Source organism: Ursus arctos, unplaced genomic scaffold (assembly GCF_023065955.2).
Source record: "Ursus arctos isolate Adak ecotype North America unplaced genomic scaffold, UrsArc2.0 scaffold_24, whole genome shotgun sequence".
In the NCBI taxonomy this organism is placed as follows: Eukaryota; Metazoa; Chordata; class Mammalia; order Carnivora; family Ursidae; genus Ursus; species Ursus arctos.
In genome coordinates this window covers 39,604,624-39,626,973 of record NW_026622919.1, presented here as the reverse complement: position 1 = coordinate 39,626,973, position 22,350 = coordinate 39,604,624, and the positions used below count along the sequence as shown (strand labels likewise).

At 38.9% G+C, this 22,350-nt stretch overlaps 1 protein-coding gene and 1 pseudogene across 6 annotated transcripts in view; one reads left to right on the top strand and one right to left on the bottom strand.

The window, feature by feature from the left end:
- NF1 (neurofibromin 1) overlaps window positions 1–22,350 on the top strand; it is a 258,716-nt gene that overhangs the window by 32,818 nt on the left and 203,548 nt on the right. The gene's annotated exons all lie outside the window — the stretch shown is intronic.
- On the bottom strand, window positions 17,657–18,060 carry LOC113269011 (60S ribosomal protein L32-like; annotated as a pseudogene).

Below are 22,350 nucleotides of genomic sequence, written 5' to 3'. Positions count from 1 at the left end.
TTTTTTTAAAGATTTATTTATTTATTAACATTCCAGGGAGAGAGAGAGAGAGTGCGAGAGCACATGAGTGGGAGGGGTGGAGAAGAGGGAGAGAGAATCTTAAGCAGACTCTGCACTGAGCACGGAGCCTGATGTGGGGCTCTGTCTCACAACCCTGAGATCATGACCTGAGCTGAAACGAAGAGTGGGATCATGAAACCAAGAGTTGGACACTTGGGGGCGCCTGGGTGGCACAGCGGTTAAGCGTCTGCCTTCTGCTCAAGGCGTGATCCTGGCGTTGTGGGATCGAGCCCCACATCAGGCTCCTCCACTATGAGCCTGCTTCTTCCTCTCCCACTCCCCCTGCTGTGTTCCCTCTCTCGCTGGCTGTCTCTATCTCTGTTAAATAAATAAATAAAATCTTAAAAAAAAAAAAAAGAGTTGGACACTTGAACCAACTGTGCCACCCAGGCGCCCTGATCATGAAATTTTTTTTAAAAGATTTTATTTATTTATTTATTTGACAGAGCGAGAGACAGCCAGCGAGAGAGGGAACACAAGCAGGGGGAGTGGGAGAGGAAGAAGCAGGCTCCCAGCGGAGGAGCCTGATGTGGGGCTCGATCCCAGAACGCCGGGATCACGCCCTGAGCCAAAGGCAGACGCTTAATGACTGAGCCAGCCAGGCGCCCCTGATCATGTAATTTTTAAAGCATTTTTCCTCTCATAGTGTTTTCATTTGTTCTTTTTCTTGGAGAGGGTCTAAACTCTATCTTCCAACTCTTTAATGTTTTATCAGTCTGTGCAGGGTTAACGTAGCAGGCCTGAGAATGTTATCCTTAAAAAGGTTTACTAGCAAGGGTGACCTTTGGCTGGTGTCTAGAAACATGGAGTTTGGAAGAGTTCCCACCATTTCTTGATTAGAATGGCTCCTTGTGCTATTCTGTGTGCCTAATCTATGCAGAGGTGATTTATGCTGAATATCTGCTTTCCATCTGGGTGTCTGGAACGTTGGTTTATGTTAGGCAGGCGTGCCCCCAATATAAGGCTTGATCATCGAGTTTCTAGTGAACTTACCTGGTAGACAGTATTTCACATTTGCTGTTACACGTCATTGCTGGAGGAATTTAGTATGGCCTGTCTGACACCATTGGGAGAGGATTCTTGAAAGCTGGTGTCTGGTTTTCTCTGACCTTGTGCCTTTTCCTTTCACTGATTTTGCTTTTTATCCTTTTACTCTAATAAGTCATAGCTGTGAATGTGGCTATATGTTGAGCCCCATGGGTATCTCTAGCAAACCATTGAACTTGGGGGTAGTGTTGGGGACTTGTGATTCAGTCAGCTTTGTAAATGTTCTTTATTCGCACTTGTTGTCTATTCCTTTCTAAAATAGCATCCTTTAAAATCTTTCCTAATGTCTTTTAAGATGTTAATAATTAACTTGTGAGTGTGTGTGTGTGTGTGTGTGTGTGTGTGACGTTTCTTCTCATTCCTGCATTGTCTTTTTTCTCAAAATTAATTTGTGTATGTTTACTTGTTTCCTTTTATGTCGGCAGGCCTTCTGTCTGGTGAATCTAGGCTGTTTTCATTTTAAACATTTACTCTTAAATGTGAGAAAGTTGAAAGCTCATGAGCATGGGCTTTACTGTAAGGGTGAGCTGGTGGTGAGTTAGCTTTATTGCTGGAAACCCTCCAAATGCAGGTCCTTTCTTGGAGCATTCAGTTTCTCCAGGAAATACTGCCCAGTTGCTTACATGGAATGATGTATGTCTGGTTGCAGGTTTCTGAGAGCTAGAGGGAGGGAAGAGACTGGTGATTTATAGTATGGAGATTTTCACTCATTTCATTTAGGAAGTAATAGAATTATTGTGGAAGTAGTATTTTATGGTTCAAGTTTGTAAAATATAGATAAAGGAAATTTTTCTCCCTTCTGAACATCACCAAACTATAGCAAGGACCACCTGTTGTTCTTGGGCCATAGTTTGAGGCACACTGCCATTAGATAATAAAGAGGTTGCTGTTAAGGGAAATGGGAGAGTCAGTGTGACACACTAGTTCACTCTTTTATTTAGCAAGCTTTTATTTTATTTTATTTTTTTAAAGATTTTATTTATTTATTTGACAGTGAGACAGCGCGCGCGAGAGAGGGAACACAAGCAAGGGGAGTGGGAGAGGGAGAAGCAGGCTTCCCGCCAAGCAGGGAGCCCTATGCGGGGCTCAATCCCAGGACCTAGAATCATGACCTGAGCCGAAGGCGGACGCTTAACGGCTGAGCCACCCAGGTGCCCCAGCAAGCATTTATTAATTGCCTTTAAAACTCCTAACCCTGAGGGATAAAACAGCTTACAAGAAAGATTCCTTCTCTACTCCCATTGAACTTGCATTCTTGCATGAGGGTGGATATTAAGGTCGTCTGGTTATTTAATTACAGTTGCTTTAAGAACCATATAGGAGAGGTCAAGGAGGCTCACAGAGCATGTATGGGAGACCTGCTCTGGGGTTCAGGGATGGCATCTCTGAAAGTATAAATGAGGAAAGGGGTAGGAGAATGAGAAGAGAGTGGCAGAAAATAAGACTAAGAGATTAATCAGAATACCAGTAACTGCGAGATTAAATGAGGTGTATAGAGTGTGCTTGGTGCCTGGTATTCGTGCTCAGTAAGTGTTTACTATTTTTTTATAGGAATATTATTGTATTGGATGATCAAATAGAAGATCTCTAGCATTTAATTTATAAAGGTAAAAGTTTTGTGTCAACAGTATAGTAAAACAACATATCCATAGAATCATTTATTACTAAAAAAAATTCTCATAAAACAGAAATTTTGGTGTTCGAAAAGTATTGCTGGGCCAGAGATCATCTTACCTTCCTCAGTTATATCTCTAGCATGCCACATAGTGCTTGACACATAGAAAGTACTCAGTCTCTTTCAAAGAATATCTGAAATGTGTTCTAGAAATTCTGGGTAGCCTAGAGGCTGGGAAGGATATATGATTTCAGGTACAAGAAACATTCTCCTTTTTTTCCTTACTAAGGAGTTTGTTTGGTGGAATTATAAGTGGCCTTTTGATTAGAATGTAAATATTATCCTTGTCATATGCCTTTTATGTAGCCAGCAAGGATCTGTTAGGATGAAGTCTTATTTGTTCTTCTCTTGGGGGGGGGGGTCTGTGATTGGTTCTCTCTAGCCCTCCAGCACTTAGACCCACAGTGCATTAGTTATCTATTGCTGTGAAACAAATTACCTCAAAACTTAGCAGCTTCAAACCACAGATATTTATTATCACACAGTTCTGTGGGTCTGGAATGGGAGAGTGGCTTAGCTGTGTGCTTCTGGTTCGTGGTCTCTCTTGAGGTTGCAGTCAGGCTGTTGCCTGGGGTTGCAAGCAACCAAAAGCTTGACTGGGGGGAGGATGTACTTCAAAAGAGTTCACTTGCTTGACTGTTGGCTAGAGGCCTTAATTCCTTGCACGAGGGCCTCTCCATAGGTGGCCTGAGTGTCCTCACAACATTCTCTCCTGGCTTCCTCTAGGGCAAGTGGTGTGTGTGTGTATGTGTGTGAGAGAGAAAGAGAGAAAGACTGAGACAGAGAGACAGAGAGAATGAGAACACAAACAAGTCCAAGATGAAATCCTTTGTCTTTGATAACCTAATTTCGGAAGAGCCACATTATTATTTCTGCCATGTTCTAGTAGTTAGGATGACCAGTCCTTGTACAGTGTGGGGAGCCGTGAATATCAGGAGGTACGGCTCAGTGGGAGCCATCTAGGAGACTGAGTGCTCCACACTTCATCAGTAGCATCAACTTCTTCCAGTTTAAAATAGTACTTGATTAATATTTATGTGTTGTTTCTGTTGGAAATTCAGTTATCCCGCATTTCTGATCTTGTTCGTTTGGCATTTTGGTACTCTGTTCTCCCTGCCTTATCTACTTTCCCTTCCTTGTCCTTCTTCTATTTCCCAGATTTATTCAGAAAATAATAGCTCAGTGTTTTCATGAGATAGTGCTTTCAACCTAACAGAAAGTAGGGTTAGATACTTACATATTGTAGGTCCTGTTAGATTATAAATCTCAGTCTTTTATAATATGTTATATTGTTATATTGTTGATACCACCATGGTTTTAAGTCTTCAAGGAAAAGTGAATAAAGTAAATAGAAGTGTTACTTGTAGGTATATTTGATTTTACTTGTATGTGGTTGTCATTAGTTATATGTTGTATTAAAGAATAAATGATTGCTCGTTTTTAGCATTTAAGGGTAGAGAACATAGACCTCCATAAACTAAAAACCGGGAGATTTTTGTTCGAATTTAGGAACAAAATTATTTTGTAGTTTTTGGAGATGCTTTTCCTTCCTGAACCCTGAGTTTGAGCATCACATTTTGGAAAGCTGAATTATCACTAAAGGTAGTACAACCCCCAACCTCTGAATGGGTTATATGCTGATACCTACCTCACTTTGTAAATTTGTGTAGAACTTAGGTAATTTTTCCTTATAGAAATGCTGTTGTAAATAGTACTAGGTTTTCCTCCTGCCTTCTAAACTCATATCTGTACAAAACCTGTTTAACAAATGTTGATTGAATTAGAACTCAACCAAAATTTTTGAATCTTTTAAAAAAAATCTTGAAGCAATCATAAATTTTCAGAAAAGCTGCAGTAAAGCACGAAGAATGTTTTTCCTGATCCGTTTGAATGTAAGTTGCTGATATGAGGCCTCGTCACCCCTGAATACTTCACTGTCTTTCCTACCAATTAAAATGTGTTTTACATTACCTACAATACACCTATCAAAATCAGGAAATTAACATCGATGTGTTACTACTACCGTCTCATTTTCAGGCCCCATTCAAGTTTTACAAGTTGTCCCAGGTGTATCCTTTGTATCAAAAGGATCCAGTCCAGAATCACATTATGTTTGTCATGTCTCTTGTTGCTTTTATTATGGAACAGTATGTATTTCCTTGACTTTAATAACCCGGGCACTTAATTTTTTTTTTTTTTTTTTAAGTAATCTCCGTGCTCAATGTGGGGCTCAAACTCACAATCCCAAGGTCAAGAGTTGTATACTCAGTCAGGAGAATGAGCCAGCCAGGTGCCCCAGTAACCCTAACACTTTTGAAGGCTGTATCATCCGTTTTGTAGACTTGTAGATTATTCCTCAGTTTGGGTTTGCTTAACTTTTCCTCCTGGTTACATTTATGTTATGTATATTTGATAGGAATATTTCAGATGCAATGCTGTGTTCTTATTATACCCTATAAGATGGCACAATTTAGATTGTTTCATTACCAATGATGCTAATTTTAATCCTTGATTAAGATGATGAACCAAGCTTCTCCATTGTTAGGTTACTCTTCCCCTCATAAACACACGCGTTGTATGGGGGTGCTTAGAGACTGTGTAAGTATCCCATTCTGCATCAAGCTTTCAGTTTATTCAAGTATTCCTTTGAGTACAGACTAGTTGTTTCTCTGATTCAATGGATGATAATCTGCTTTATCATTATTTGTTTTCATGCTCAAGTTGTTCCGTATTTGGCCAGCGAGAACTTCAGTCTAGCCTCTATGTCCATTTGACATAGCTTCATTATTCTTTGAGCATTTCCTTTCTTTCTGGCATAACAGAATGTTCCAGGCTTCTCAGAACTTTCCTTGTGTTTCAAGACTAGAATCAGCTGTTTCTCTGAGGAGCCCTGGTTCCTTTTAAAGGAGAGTGGTGTTTAGAAACCAAGATCTGAGGGCTGGGTGCATTCATTACTACTGAGTTGTCGTTTCTAAGTTTTCTTAATGGAGTGAACTGGGGAAGGGAATAAATGTGTTTATCTCCATCTCTCTTTATGTGTACATATTTGATTAATATTTATTTCTGTATCTCTGTATTGAAAATTGTGTTCACACAACCTCCAGTTTTTGTTTAATACCAGAGGGTTGTTTATACTTTTCTCCCTTTCTTTATTTGTAACTTCTTTGACAGAAAGAAACCTGGCTCTCATTATTCTTAATATGTTTACTTATTTGATCAGTCCCCTTTTACGTAATTGATCTTGCATCACTGTCATTTGCCGTTACCACTTGCTCCTAAGCACAACAGGTGCCCTCCTCATTCTGCTTGAGCTCTGACACCCTTTGTTATCCCTGAAATACCACTCCCACCCACCTGTTTGGATGCCCTTCTTACCTTGCACAGGCTCATATTCTCTACCCTCTGCTGCTTCCTGGTGTGGACATCCTCCTCACCCTGCCCAGACTCTGTGCTAGAACATCCCCCCTTCCCATCATGCAGAAGCCCAATATAGCCCAACACCCCTTACTGGGCCCCACTCTCTTGTCTCTTTATTTCACTCTGGCTTTGACATCCAATTCTGGACTATTCTCATTATGGACACCCTCTTTATCCCATTTCGACTCTGACATCCTATGTGGCTTGTGCTCCTATATACCCTTCTCACCATGCTTGGATTCTAATATCCTGTGCCTGGATACCTTCTCCATGGGAGTCTTTCTTTACCTTATTCTGGCTCTGACACCCTTTGCTAGGCTGCTTTTCACATCTGTACAGCCTTTTCACCCTGCTCATGCTACACTTCCTCCACACGAGTGCCTTACTCACCCTTCTCTGACTCCTATGTCCCCTTCTGCCCCAACACACACAGATGCCTACCTTGCTCTGCTCCTTCTGATGCCTTTCCACTAAGTTGTTATACTGAAGGGAAGAGAAGAGGAGAAAGCAAAGACCCAACGTTTTTTATGGTAACAATGTGAACCAAGTTTATGTTTGACAGAAACAAATCTTCCCTTGATGTGGTAGTAGATATCTGGAGAATCTGGAAGGGGCCTTTGGGAATCTTTTGAAGCTTCATGAGTGGTTGGGACTATTGGTATAAATAAATATTTGTGAATCAGGGACTTCTGTGTATGGAAAAACTTGGGTAATCTGTAAGTTCAGAATAGTAGGAAGGGAAGAAATGAAAAGAAGTGTTTAGGGGAGGATGGTGTTGGAATTTACTTCTTGGGAAAACTGGTTTGGCTCCATGCTAATCTCCTTGCCTCCAAGTCTTTATAGCATCCATATTAAAAACAATTGCAGCGGTTGATTATTTATTCATCTGCTTCATGAGCTTGGTTTTACGTGTCAGAATGTTATCACAGTATTTCCCTAGCTTTAATGCTCATGTACTGTCATTGTAGCCACATACAGTATCATTTACCTTGCTTCACAACTTCAAGTTGGCTTACCTTTGTCACTTAGCCTTGTCAAAGGTATATCTTTGTAATCATAAGTTTGATGTGATAATTATATTTTTAAATCGTGTGTTAAAATGAATGTAAAACTTAACATTCTTAAAGTTCATTAGGTGCCATATGAAGTCCTATTACATACTGATGGTGTGCCGTCTACTTCAGGAAATATGGAAATATGTCAGTATAACCAGTATTTATACTGGTTTCTTGATTTATGTTTGTTACTTGGTATCTAGAGCTTATGGATCTTTTTTCCCTAACATAATTTTTTCTTGCTCCTTCTTTGCACAGTGTGATTTTTTCCTTTGTTTTTTTCTCTCATTTAGGTGAAAACTTACATTAAGTGAATTTTAACATCATCCCTACCCCATCATCGTGTGAGGGGCCTTTTAGAAACTGGTTTAAATGTACACAGAGGCAAAAATTCCAGCCTGTGACCTTTTGAAGAATTTTCTGAGTGCAGCTAGAAACAAATTATCCATTGTTCGAAGTGCTTTGCTTAATGTTATGCCTTTTCTTGCTAAATCCTCTTACTTGTTGAAATCTTGTATCTTAAGTTACTAACAGTTTGTTAATACGGATCATTATTAAAAGGTGATTATTTTTCATGTAGTTTAGACCCTTTACGTTTCTGTCATAATATCCAAAGATTTATTTAAGGTAGCATAAAATGTTTAAAAAATAGTTTTACTTTTTCCCAATTGGGAAAGTAATACATTCCAATTGAAAATAAGAGAAACGAATAAATTGAAAAAAAAAAAGGAAAAAAATCATCTCATTCTTACCTCTCAAGTATAATTACTTTATCTCTTTTTTAAATTACTGTGTTCAAATTTTTATTTGTTTTTGTTTTTATTTATTTATTTATTTATTTATTTTTTTAAAGATTTTATTTATTTATTCATTCGACAGAGATAGAGATAGCCAGCGAGAGAGGGAACACAAGCAGGGGGAGTGGGAGAGGAAGAAGCAGGCTCATAGCGGAAGAGCCTGATGTGGGGCTCGATCCCACAACGCCAGGATCACGCCCTGAGCCGAAGGCAGACGCTTAACCGCTGTGCCACCCAGGCGCCCCTGTTTTTGTTTTTATTTAAATACACACCCCAGGCATAGTCATTTTCTTATTATGTGTTCTAATAGTACTTGACTTTATTTTGGAAAAATGTAGAGAGTCACCAAAATGGTCTAATTTTATTTTACACTTTTAAAATTATTAGTGAAAATAACATATTTTCATATATGTATTGACCACTCATCTTCTGTAAATGACTTCATATTTCTTCAACAGTTTCTCCATTGAATAGTCTTACTAGTATATTAACCTTATATGTTAGTTATGTGAATCTTTTGGGCCCTAATTATTGCACATTCTTTTACTTTCTGTTTGTTACTTGTGTTTTTCTTTGTCCTTAGTGTCTTCTTTTTAATGCAGAATTTAAACATTTTTATGTAGGCAAATATATTAGTACTTTTTCTTTATGGCTTTTGGATTTTGTCTTGCTTAGAAAAATTTACCCTACCCCAGTATTATGCAATTATTCTTCAGTATTTTTTGTAATAGTTTTATGGCTTTATTTTCTTTACCATAGGTTCTTAATCATATGTGTACATACACACACTTCTATTTTATTTATTTATTTAATTTATTTATTTAAAAGATTGATTTATTTGAGAGAGAGAGAGAGAGCAAGAGAGAGCACGAGCAGGGAGAGGGGCAGAGTGGAGAGAGAATCTTAAGCAGGCTCCCCACCTAGCACAAAGCCCAATGCTGGGCTCGATCCCAGGACCCTGGGATCATGACCTGAGCCAAAGGCAGACATTTAAACGACTGAGCCACCCAGGCGCCCCTAAGCTTGCCATTTTAAATAAGCACCCCATCTTCCAAATCTATTCTAACATCATCTCACTATTTCTCCTCTACCTTACTAGCCTAATTTAAACTACCATCTTCTCTTGCCTAGACGGTCTTCTAACATACAGCATAAGAAGGCTCTTTTTAAAAAAACATAAATCTGATCATGTTACTCCCTTGTTTACATCCTTTCAGTATCTTCTTCCCCTCTCTTTTTGTTATCTATTGCTGCATAACAAGCTACTCCAAAGCTTTGTCACTTAAAACAGTCTGTTTATTTTGCTCACAATTTGCTAGTCGGGAATTCATGACAGGTTCAGCTCTGTTCCACATGGTGTTGGCTGGGGTGGCTGGAGCTGGAGCCTCCCTTCCAATATGACCTCTTCAGTCACATGGCTGGCACCCCAGTGCTTCTTGGCTTCTCTCTCCACATGGCATCTCATTCTTCAGAATCTCTCCATGTGGCCTGTGCTTCTCACAGCATGGTGGTCTCAGAGTAATTACTTTTTACATGGCAGCTGCCTTCCAGGAGGAGGGAAAGAAATATTGTCAGACCAATTAAGGGCTGTGCCTGGAGCTGGCACAGTGTCCTTTCTGCCATATTTTATTGGTCAGAATAGTTATAAGACCTGCCTAGATGCAAGGAAATGGAAAAATAGACTCAACTTCTTGATGTGGGAGTGGCAAAGTCTTATTGCATTTGGGATGAGAGATACTGTGACCATATTTGGAAAATGTCATATGCCACATTATCAAACTCAAATTCAAAGCTCTTGAAATGGCCCATAAGGCTTTCCATGATCTTAACCACTCCTGCTTCTCTCTCTGACCTCATCCCCTACATTTTCACCTTTTATTTTCTTTGGTTTATCCACAATGGACTCTTCGCTAGACTTTGAACTTGACATGTTTATTCCAATTATCAGATCCTGCCACTACTGCTTTGAATGCTCTTCTTCAGATCTTTGCATGGGTCTTCCTGTTCTTCCTTTATTTAGGGCTCTTCTTAGATTGTTACATCTCCAGAGAGCTTTCCCTGAGCACTTTATCTGCTAAAATCTTGGTCCTTTATTTCCCCCTAATCTTGCTTTTCCTTCTACATAGATTTTAGTGCGGTTTTTGGGAGGTTGGGGGCCTGAATATACTTTCTGGCTGCCTGCCTTGCTTCTGAGCACATTGAGAAATAAAAGCGTAAAGATGGAGGCCGAAATATATATGAAATATATAAATACTAAAATATGTAAATAGAAATATTCATAAATAAATTTATAATATAGAAGTATATATTGACAGAATGACGCGTAAACATTATACATATGTATATATGTATACACACACACATTTATTTATTTATTTTTATTATTTTGTTTTTTCCCTGATCACTGTGAAGTTGGAGATCCAAATGGGCTTAGTAACTAAATCTAAATCTCAGAATTGGGTACCTACCCACCCAGTCCAAGGTAGTATTGGCTACTCCCTTCTGCAGGGCTAGGTTCCTGATCAACTCTTGGCATGTTGACTGACAGAAGAAAACTCTATACTCTGTGGCATGCCTGTTCCCATGTAAAGAAGAGTAGAGCTGAGTTGTGCATGCCCAGTTATTTTCATTTTTATCAATCTGACTAAAGGGGGATGAAAGGAAGAGAATAAAGGAAGTGTCAGAGATGACTGTCAGATCTCAGATAGGAGAAACTGGGTGTATTGTGGTGCTGTTAAGATAGGAAACATGATAGGAAGATTATAAATTAAATTTTAGAAACAGAGTTTGAAGTGCCTACAAGATACCTGTGTGGAGATACCAAATAGGCATGTGGATAACACATTTGAAGATACAGATTTCATTTGAAGATACAGATTTGGTAATTGTATTAGTCTTCTATTTTCTGTAACAGACTACCACAAGCATAGTGGCTTAAAACAACACCAGGTTATTATCTCACAGTTTCTGTGGGTCAGGAATCTGGGCATTGGTTAGCTGAGTTCTCTGCTCACTTCTCACCAAGCTGAAATGAAGATGTTGGTCAGGGGTGCAATCTCATGTGAGGCTTGGGGTCCTCTTCCAAGCTCACTGGTTGTTGGTAGAATTTAGATCCTTATAGTTGGGGGACCTGAGGCCCTCAGCTGCTAGAGGCTGCTTGCTATTCCTTGCCACTTGGCCATTCCCACACATCATGATAGTTTGCTTCTTCAAAGACAACAGAAAACATTTTTGCTGCTTCAGATCTCTTTTATGCTCACCTGGTTAGCACCAGCTCATCCAAGATAATCTGCCTTTTGATTACCTCAGAGTCAACTGATTAGGAATCCTAATCGCATATGCAAAGTCCCTTTTGCCATAAAATGTAACAATCATGAAAGGGACATCGCATTATATTTGAAAGTCCTTCTCTGTCAAAGGAGAGGATTCTACAGGGTGCATATAGTCTGGGGCTATTTTAGCCATTAGCACTCATCATAGTAGTCATCACCAGGATAGTCAGTGAATATATGACACTGCCCGAAGAAGAGCTAACTTTATTCAGGGAGAAGAGAAGAGAGATTGGAGGAGATTTTCAGAATTAGTAATACCTGGAATGTACATTTATTCATCTTTATGTTCACAGCACGTACATTGCTATCTGGCACATGGTCAATATTCAGTAAGTGTTTTGGTAGAATCCTCTGATCTCAGATTTTAAGATATTAATGTATAATGTATACGGTAATATTCATCCTTTTAAGAGTACAGTTTTTTTTTATTGTGGTAAAATACACATAACATAAAATTTATCATCTTAACTGTTTAAAATTTTTTAAGATTTTTGTTTGAGAGAGAGGTAGCAAGTGAGCTCACGAGCAGGGGCAGAGGGAGAAGCAGGCTCTGCTGAGCAGGGAGCCCAATGTGGGGCTCGATCCCAGGACCCTGGGATCATGACCTGAGCCGAAGGCAACGCTTAACCGCCTGAGCCATCCAGGCGCCCCTATTGCGTTAACCATTTTTAAGCATATAGTTCAGTGGTATTAAATGCGTTAACATTGCTGTGTAACCATTATTCCATCCATCCCCATAACTCTTCATCTTGTAAAACTGATACTCTATACATATTAAAAAATAATTCCCCATTCTCCCCCTTTTCTTGCTCTGGCAAGCACCATTATACTTTCTTTTGATTTTGAGTACTCTAATTCATGTAAGTGGCATCATACAGTATTTGTCTTTTTGTAACTGGCTTATTTAACTCAGCATGATGTCCTCAAGGTATATCTATGTTGTGGCCTCTTGCAGAATAATCCCCCCCTCCACCTTAAGGCTGAATAATATTCCATCCTAGGTATATACCACATTTTACTTATTCATTTATCTGTCGATGGACACTGGGTTGCTTCTGTGTTTTAGTTATGAATAATGCTGCTATGAACGTGGTTATACAAATATCCCTTTGAACCTTGCTTTCAGTTTTTTTGGATATATACCTAGAAGTGAAATTGCTGGATCATGTGGTAATTGTATTTTAAATGTTTTAAAGGTACTTCCATACTGCTGGCTGTCCCATTTTTACATTCTTTTAAAAAAATTAATTTGTGGGAGAGAGAAAAAAAGAGCACATACATGTATGAGCAGGGGGAGGGGCAGAGGGAGAAGCAGACTCCCCACTGAGCAGGGAGCCTGATGCATGGCTTGATTGCAGGACCCTGGGATCATGACGTGAGTCGAAGGCAGCCACTTAACCAACTGAGCCACCCAGCACCCCATTTTTATATTCTTACCAGAAGTGCACAAGGGTTCTATTTCTCTACATCCTCACCAAGACTTCTTGGTTTTCTGTTTTTTTGATAATAGCCATACAAATGGATGTGAGTTGGTGGTATCTCATTGTAGTTTTGATTTGCATTTCCCTAATGTTTAGTGATGTTGAACATCTTTTCATGTGCTTCTTAGCCATTAATATATCTTCTTTGGAGAAATGTCTATTCAAGTTCTATGCCCATTTTTGAAATGGGTTTTTTGTTTGTTTGTTTGTTTGTTTGTTTTAGTTTTAGGAGTTCTCTGTATATTCTAGATGTTAATCTCTTACCAGATGTATGATTTGCAAATATTTTTTCCCATTCTGTGGGTTGCCTTTTTACTCTGTGGATAGTGTCTTTTGATGCACAGAATTTTTAAATTTTCTTATAGTCCAGTTTGTTTATTTTTTTTTGTTATCTGTACCTTTGGTGTCATATCCAATAAATCATTGGCAAATGCAATGTGATGAAACTTTTGCCCTGTGTTCTCTTTGAAGGATTTTTTTTTTTTTTAAAGTACGCTCTACACCCAGTGTGGTGCCCAATGCAGGGCCTGAACGTATGACCCTGGGATCTAGACCTGAGCTGAGATCAAGAGTTGGATGTTCAATTGAGTGAGCCATCCAGGTGCTCCCCTTTGAAGGGTTTCATTTTTTTTTTTAGGTCTTACATGTAGTCCTTGATCCATTTTGAGTTAGTTTTTGTATATGGTGTTAGGTCAGGGTCCAACTTCATTCCTTTGCATTTGGATACCCAGTTTTCTCAGTGCCATTTGTTGAAAAGACTGTCCTTTCCACATTGAATGGTCTTGGCACCCTTGTCAAAAATTATTTGACTATGTATGTGAGGGCATTAAGACAGAGCAATGGAGTAGAATAGACCAATTCCATTGGTCTGTATGCCTGTCTTTTTTTTTTTTTTTAAAGATTTTATTTATTTATTCGACAGAGATAGAGACAGCCAGCGAGAGAGGGAACACAAGCAGGGGGAGTGGGAGAGGAAGAAGCAGACTCATAGCGGAGGAGCCTGATGTGGGGCTCGATCCCATAACGCCGGGATCACGCCCTGAGCCGAAGGCAGACACTTAACTGCTGTGCCACCCAGGCGCCCCTGTATGCCTGTCTTAATGCCAATACCACCCTGTTTTGTTACTGTAACTTTGTAGTAACTTTTGAAATCAGGAAGTGTGAGTCTTCCAACTTTGTTTGTCTTTTTCAGGATTCTTTTGGCTAGTCACAGTCCTTTGAGATTCCATATGAATTTTAGTGTGGGTTCTTTTATTTCTCCAAATATGTCATTGGGATTTGGATAGGGACTGCGTTGAATCCGTAGATCACTTTGGGGTAGTATTGACATTTTAAGAATATTAAGTCTTCTAATCCATGAACATAGGATGTATTTCCATTTATTTATATTGTCTTTAGTTTCTTTGAGCAGTGTTTTGTAGTTTTCAATATACAAGTTTCATGTCCTTGGTTAAATTAATTTCTAAGTGTTTTATTCTTTCTGATGTTATCATAAGTGGAATTGTTTTCCTACTTTCCTTTTTAGATTGTTTGTTCATTGCTAGTGTCTAAAATACAACTGATTTTTTGTGTGTTGACTTTTTTTATCCTGCTACTATGATGATTTCCTTTATCAGTTCTCACAGCTTTTTTTTTTTTTTTTTTTGTAGAATCTTTAGAGTTCTCTACATGTCATTTGAGAACAGATAATTTTACTTTACAGTTTGGATGCCTTTATTTCTTTTTTTGCCTGTTGCGCTGGCTAGAACTTCCAGTACTAAGTTGAATACAAGTGGTGAAAATGGGCATCCTGCCTTGTTCCTGTTCTTAGGGAAAAAAGCTTTCAGTCTTTCCCCATTGAGCATGACGTTTGCTGTGGGTTTTTCATATATGGATTTTACTATGCTGAGGTAGTTTCCTTCTATTCCTTTTCTTTGTTGAGTGTTTTTGTCATGAGATGGTTTTTTTCATTTTGTCACATGCTTTTTCTGCATCAGTTGAGATGAACCTGTGTTTTTTTCCCTTCATTTTGTTGATGTAGCATATTACATTGATTTTCATATGTTGAACCATTCTTGCATTTTAAGAATAAGTACTATTTAGTCTTGGTGTGTGATTCTTTTAATATGCTGCAGAATTTTGTTATATTTTGTTGAGGATTTTTGCATCAATATTTATAAGGGATATCAGTTTGTAATATTCTTGTGTCTTTGGCTTTGGTGTCAGGGCTATGCTGGCCTCATAAAATAAGTTAGGAAGTATTTTCTTCTCTTCAGTTTTTGAAAAGTTTAAGAAGGATTAGTATCAGTTCTTCATTAACTGGTAGAATTCACTAGTGAAATGATCAGGTTCAGGGCTTTGTCAAGAAATTTTTGATTACTGGTTCAGTTTTCCTCCAAGTCTACTCAGATTTTCTATTTCTTTGTGATTTAGCCTTGGTAGGTTTTGTATTTCTAGGAATTTATCTATTTCATTTAGGTTTATTCAGTTTTTTTTTTTTTGGCATACAGTTGTTCATAGCATTCTTTTTAAAATCGTTTTTTTGTTCTATAGAACTAATAATGTACCCACTTTTCCTTCTGATTTTAGTAATTTGAGGTTTTTTAAAAGATTTATTCATTTTTAGAGAGTGAGCGAGAGCACAAGCAGAGAGAGGGGCAGAGGGAGAGAAGCAGACTCCCCACTGTGTGCAGAGCCCAACACGGGGCTCATTCTCACAACCTTGAGATCATGACCTGAGCCGAAATCAAGAGTTAGGTGCTCAACCAACTGAGCCACCCAGGTGCCCCTGACATGAGTCTTCTTCCTTTTTTTTTTAGTCCATTTAGCCAAAGGTTTGTCAATTTTGTTGACGTTTTTGAAAGACCAACTTTTGGTTTCACTGATTTTTCCCTATTTTTCTATTCTTATTTTGCTTATCTCTGCTCTCATATTTATTATTACCTTTCTTCCAGATTTGGACTTCACTTGTTCTTTTTCTAGTTCCTTATGTTAAGTTAGGTTGTTGATCTGGAATCTTACTAGTTTTTTAATGTAAGTGTTTATAGCTATAAATTTTCCCCTTAGCATTGTTTTCACTGCATCCCATGAGTTTTGGCATGTTGTGTTTACTTTCATTTGTTGGTATTTTCTGATTTCTCTTGTGATTTCTTCTTGAAACATTGGTTGTTTAAAGGTATACTGTTTAAAATAATCAAATTAAAAATGGGCAGAAGACACGAACAGACATTTCTCTAAAGAAGACATATAGATGGCCTACAGACACATGAAAAGATGCTCAATGTTACTCACCATCAGGGAAATGCAAATTAAAGCCACAATGAGATATCACCTCACACCTGTCAAAATGGCTAAAATCAACAACACAAGAAACAATAAGTGTTGGTGAGGATGTGAAGAAAAAGGAACTCTGGTGCACTGTTGGTGGGAGTACAAACTGGTGCAGTCACTGTGGAAAACAGTATGGCGGTTTCTCAAAAAGTTGAAAATAGAATTTCCACGTGATCCAGTAATTCCACTCCTTGATATTTACACAAAGAAAACAAAAACACTAATTCGGAAAGATATATGCACCCTATGTTTATTGCAGCGTTACTTACAATAGTCAAGATATGGAAACAACCCAAGTGTTCATTGATAGATGAATGGATAAAGAAGTGCCATACACACACACACACACACACACACACACACACACACACACTGGAATATACTTATCCATGAAAAAGAATGAAATCTTGCCATCTGCAACAACATGGTGGGTGTAGCTGGAGGGTATAATTATTGAGTGAAATAAGTTGGTCAGAGAAAGACAAATACCATATGATTTCACTCATGTGGAATTTAAGAAACAAAATAAATGAGCAAAGAAAAAAAGAGACAAACCAGAAAACAGACTTTATACAGAGAACAAACCAGAGGGGAGGTGGGGGGGATGGGTGAAATAGGTGAAGGTTAAGAGTACACTTATCATGATGAGCACTGAATAATGTATAGAATTGTTAAATCACTATATGGTACACCTTAAACTAATATAACACTGTATGTTAATTATACTGGAATTTAAAAAAAAGTATATTGTTTAATTTCCACAATTTTGTGAATTTTCCAGTTTTAGTTTTGTTATTAATTTCCAACTTCATTGTGGTCAGAGAAGATATGTTGTATGATATCTATCTTTTAAAATCTATTTGTATGTAATTTTTTGGTCTATTTGTGGTCATCCTGGAAAATGTTCCATGTGTACTTGAGAAGAATGTGTATTCTGTTGTTTGGTAGAATGTTCTGTGATGTATGTTGGGTCTAGTTGGCTTATTGTATTGTTTAAGTCGTCTATTTTTTCCTTTTTTAAAAAAAAGATTCTGTTTATTTGAGAGAGAGAAAGAGCACAAGCAGTGGGGAGGGGTAGAGGGAGAGAGAGAAGCAGACTCCCTGCTGAGCAGGGAGCCTGGCATGGGACATGATCCCAGGACCCTGGGACCATGACCTGAGCCAAAGGCAGACGCCCAACTGACTGAGCCACCCAGGCGCCCCTAAGTCATCTGTTTTCTTATCTTCTGTCTGTTTTCTCCATTATTTTGAGTGGGGTATTAAAGTCTTCAACTATTATTGTAGAAGTAATTTACCCTTTAATTCTGTTAGTTTTGCTGCTTATATTTTGATGGTCTGTCATTAGGTGTATAAATGTTTATAAATACTATATCTCCTTGCTGTACTGAACCTTTTATTAATATATAATGTCCTTCTTTGTCTCATAACTTTTTTTTGGTAGCTTTATGGTTTTATTAGTAAATACTGCATACACATACGTTGTCTATTCATTTTCTGGGCTGTGCAGCCTGGCATTGGGATTGGTGACTCTGATGGCCAGCTTGGGTGCTTTTTCCACCACGGCCCTGCAGTTCTTGGAGGAGACATTGTGAGCAGTCTCTGCATAGTAAAATCTGTTGCATATCAACAGCACTTCAGGCTCTTGGACATTGTGAACTAGGAAACTCCAAAGCTATTGGGCAGCATGTGTTTTGTTTTCTTATTGCTCCCATAACCAATGTTGGGCATCAAGATCTGGCCCTTGAATCTTCTGTGCACCCTATTGTCAATGCCTGGTTTCCGCCAGTTGTGCTTAATTTTGACATATCGGTCTGACGGCTGCTGGATGAACTTCTTGGTACTCTTTTTAATGATCTTGGGCTTCACCAGTGGTCCGAGGGCAGCCATGATGCCTAGAAGGAGACAGCTGCCACCTCTGCAGGCAGTGTAGAGGAAGAGAGGGAAAGGTACTCATAACTTGTTTTGACTTAGAGTCTGTTTTATCTGATAATTTGTATAGCTACCCATAGCTATAGGTCTCTTTGGTTACCATTTGCATGGAATATCTTTTCCACCCTTTCACCTTCAACCTGTTTGTGTCTTTAGATCTCAAGTGGGTCTCTTATAGGCAGTGTATAGTTGGGTCATGTATTTTTATTTATTCTGCCAATCTCTGTCTTCTGATTGGAGAGTTTAATCCATTTACATTTAAAGTAATAACTAATAAGAAGGGATTTACTACTGTCATTGTGTTATTGGTTCCCCTATGCCCTGTAGCTTTGTCTCTCATTTTCTGCATTACTGTCTTCATTTGTGTTTATTTTTTGCAATGTTTAAATTCCTTTCTCATGTCCTTTTTGTGTATTCTACAGCTATTTTGTTTGTGGTTACCATGGGGATTACATTTAACATCCTAATGTTACAACACTCTCATTTGAATTTATACCAGCTTAATTCTGAGTTTTGACATTTAAATGGCATATATTCACATAACCATCAACATGGTCAAGATATAAGAAGTTTCAACACTCAGAAAATTCTCTCATACCCCTTTAGCCAGCAGAGGAGGTGGTGGCAAATCCTGAGGGGAACATCTATTGTCTTGCAAGGGAGAAGCCTTTGAATTGTCTTCAAACAAGTTTGGGAGGAGTGCCTCCTCTTAGTAAGCAGTGATAGGCCATACTGTAGACTGAGAGGATTCAGGGGAACGTTGGAAATAGGAGATTTTTGGGCCCACACTCCACTTGTTTCCAATACGTATGTCAGAGTCTTATTCTTTCCCCTCAGGGCTCTGGTCTTGGCATAGCAGAACTGCCTTGTAGGGAATTTAACCTTTGAAGCCCAGCAACTCTAATAGTTGTTGGTTCTGGTCCTTAGGTTTCTCTGTCCTCCTGTTGTAAGAGAGGAGACCATCTTTATATGCTTCCAGAGAGACCTTTTGGCTTTCATACTTAGCTTCTGATTTTCAGTGTTATCTTTTTTCCCAGAGAGCAAAGATTTTAGTAATACTCTTTCAGTTTCATTGCTTTTGTAGTTACTATTTTTCCTCCGTTGCCAGCTTTAAAATTCTGTCTTAGCATCTGCAGCCAACTGCCCTGGAAGCCTAGTGCAGGATGTTCATTAAGGTGTTCCTTTGGGATCAACACTGGGAGGTGGGAGGACTGGGCAGATGCAGAATTCATGGTGCAACGTAGGTCCAGTGTTAGCTTTGGCCAGCCCCTTTTGGGAGCTCAGGTGCTAGAATTGGCCCCTTTGAGTTGCCCAGAATTGGGCTTAGGTGCTTAGGCCTTTATATTGCCATATCAGTTGGTCATTGGATGTGGGTTGCCCAGGAAGGGTTTGACGTTGAATAGGGTCATTCTTTGCAGGTGAGGCAATCCTTGAAGGACTGGCTGAGCACTTCTGCAGTTAAGGCAACAAGTCCTTCCCTGAGGAGGAGCTGGGCAGTGCCTCCATGTGTACTACAATTCCTCTGTATCCACTAAGAGTGATTATCTTTATTAGTACCTTCTTCTCCTAGATTTGGGTTTAATTTGTTCCAAAATTCATTTTATTTTTTATTTTTATTTTTATTTTTTTTTAAGGATTTTATTTTTATTTGACAGAGAGACAGCCAGCAAGAGAGGAAACACAAGCAGGGGGAGTGGGAGAGGAAGAAGCAGGCTCCCAGCAGAGCAGGGAGCCCGATGTGGGGCTCAATCCTAGGACGCTGGGATCACGCCCTGAGCTGAAGGCAGACACTTAACGACTGAGCCACCCTGAACTCTAATCTTTTGTCTTTCTGAGGCTGTGAGACTTTGAAATTCTGCTTTGCTTTTCAGAAGTTTGTGGCTTAGTTATTAAACCTTTTCCACCAGTTATGCATTTGAGGCCCCCTCATGTCTTCAGTTTTGTTACTTCAGCCCTCAGTGTCAACCCATATCTGATGGTTTCTCTTTCCCTTAGCAGAGGTACCTTGCTTGAAACATGACTTTTGGGCCCACTCTGATTTTCTGTTGCAATGTTATTCTGTCTCTCTCTTTTTTTTTTTCCTCATAGTAACTTCACATATGATTTGACCACATTCTTTGCTGTTCATTTTTTTTAGTGGGGAGAGGGGCAGAGGGAAAGGGAGAGAGAATCTTAAGCAGGCTTCAAGCCCAGCGTGGAGCCCAATGTGTCAGGCTCAATCCCACAGCCCTGAGATCATGACCTGAGCTGAAATCAAGAGTCAGAGACTTAATTGACTGACCCACCAAGGTGCCCCTGCTGCTGCTCATTTTTATGTGAAATTAGTTTTCCTGAATTGGTGGAAGGGAAATGTGAGCCAGGATAGCTTTTTATCTTTATGGCTCTAGAGCTCTTCTGTTTCGTGAAATTAAACAAATACATCATCTCATCCTTTTTGAACTCCTTTAACTCTCTTCCTCTTTACCACCTTTATCTGGACCTTTTTCCTTTGCCCCTGTTGTCCCTGTTGTCTATTTGGAGTGAATCTCATCAATTTCTTCTTAGTGTGGACTTCATCCTAAAAGGGGGTCCTTTTTCAGCTGGTTAGTTTAGAACTGTGCTGCCCAGTGGTGTCCAATAGCTACTTAAAGTTAAATTTCAGTGAGTTAAATAGAAGTTAACGTTTGATTCCTCATCTGCATTAGCATGTAACAGGTTCTTAATAGCCATATGTGGCTCTGGCTACTGTATTGGGCACTGTCAGTATAGTACAATATCACTGAAGAAAGAAAGTTCTGTTAGACAGTGGTGGGTTGAAGTGTGCTTTCTTCCCTTCAGGCATTATTGTAGACCTTTTGTACTCATGTGCAAATTGCAATATACAACTCCCCCCCCCCCCCCCCCCCCCCGTGTTTCAGCTAATGTTCTTTATTTCTTTGGTCAGCTAATGTTCTTAAGATGGCCTGTTGTACTTTTCATTGAGAATGGAATAGAATTTTGGGATTTTCCTCTTGTCAGATCTATCAAACATTCTGCTTCCCTCTGCTTTCTTTTGCAGAGATGCTCCTACCACACCAGTTTTGTAGCTGGAAGTGGTGTGTTCCTATTTGCTTGTATTTTGGGCTTTGTGGGGTGCCTTGTCCCCTTTTTTACTGAATCCACCTATTCAAATGCTAATTGCATCTGGAAGCACCCCCAGAAACACACCCAGAAATAATGTTTAGCCCAATATCTGTACATCCTATGATCCAGTCAAGTTAACATATGAAATTCACCAGTATAGAGGGAGCTGGGGAGATTTTCCAGCTACAGTGCAGCCGCTGCCTTCTTCTAAAATTCTCCTTTCTTAGGTCTCTCAGATTTTCCCCCCTCTATAATCTTTAAAATTAACATTAGGTAATTCTGGAACTCCTGTTAAACCCTAAAAATGCTTCCCCTCTTTTCTTTAGTATTTATTATCAAATCAGTCACCTATTATTAACTGACTAGGCAAACTTGGGCATTCTACTTGATCTCTTTTCTCTTTTAGTTGCACCATTTAAAAAATGAAAACGCTGGACTTTGGTTTGTTTTTTCACAGAGGAACTCACAAGTCTTCTCTTACCATTAGCAGGATCTAATATTTAAACAATAGATATATTCATGATGCGTTCAATACAAAATGCTACTTTTGAACAGAGTAGAGATGAACTTCTTGGCAGTGTGACGTAACTCATTCTCAGATAAGTGTAAATCTGGTCCCCTTAAAAGATTTTTTTTTTCCCCATGAAACTTCCCTGTCTTGTTCTGTTACTCCCTCAAATGTGTACCTGAGGGTGGTCATCTTACCTGAGTTAGTCTTACTGTGTTTATTCCAGGTTATACAGCTTATTCTCATTTCTGAAAAATCTACAGTTATTTGCCATTATTTTGATTGGAGGTCTGGGGCATTGATGGTCTTGGTCTGTTCTTTTAGTGCTGGGGTTCAGTGTATGAGGGAGAGGATTGTATACATTTTATTGCAGGCATTCTCTGAAATAATTTTTAGCTACAAGGAAATAGCTCATTTTCTGTGAGTCATCATCTCTCTTATGTAATACTGGGTTAAGTTTTAATTTTGTAGGTAGAGGTTTACGACTTCCAGAAAGAAAGCTGCAAAAATTGAAATTTTAAGAGTTTCAGACTTGCTGTAAATGCTGATCTGTATTGAAAGTTGGAGCTTGAGATAGAAACATAGGTCATTGTGGCTGATAAAAATTTTCCCCAAATCTCATGAGTTTCAATGAGAAA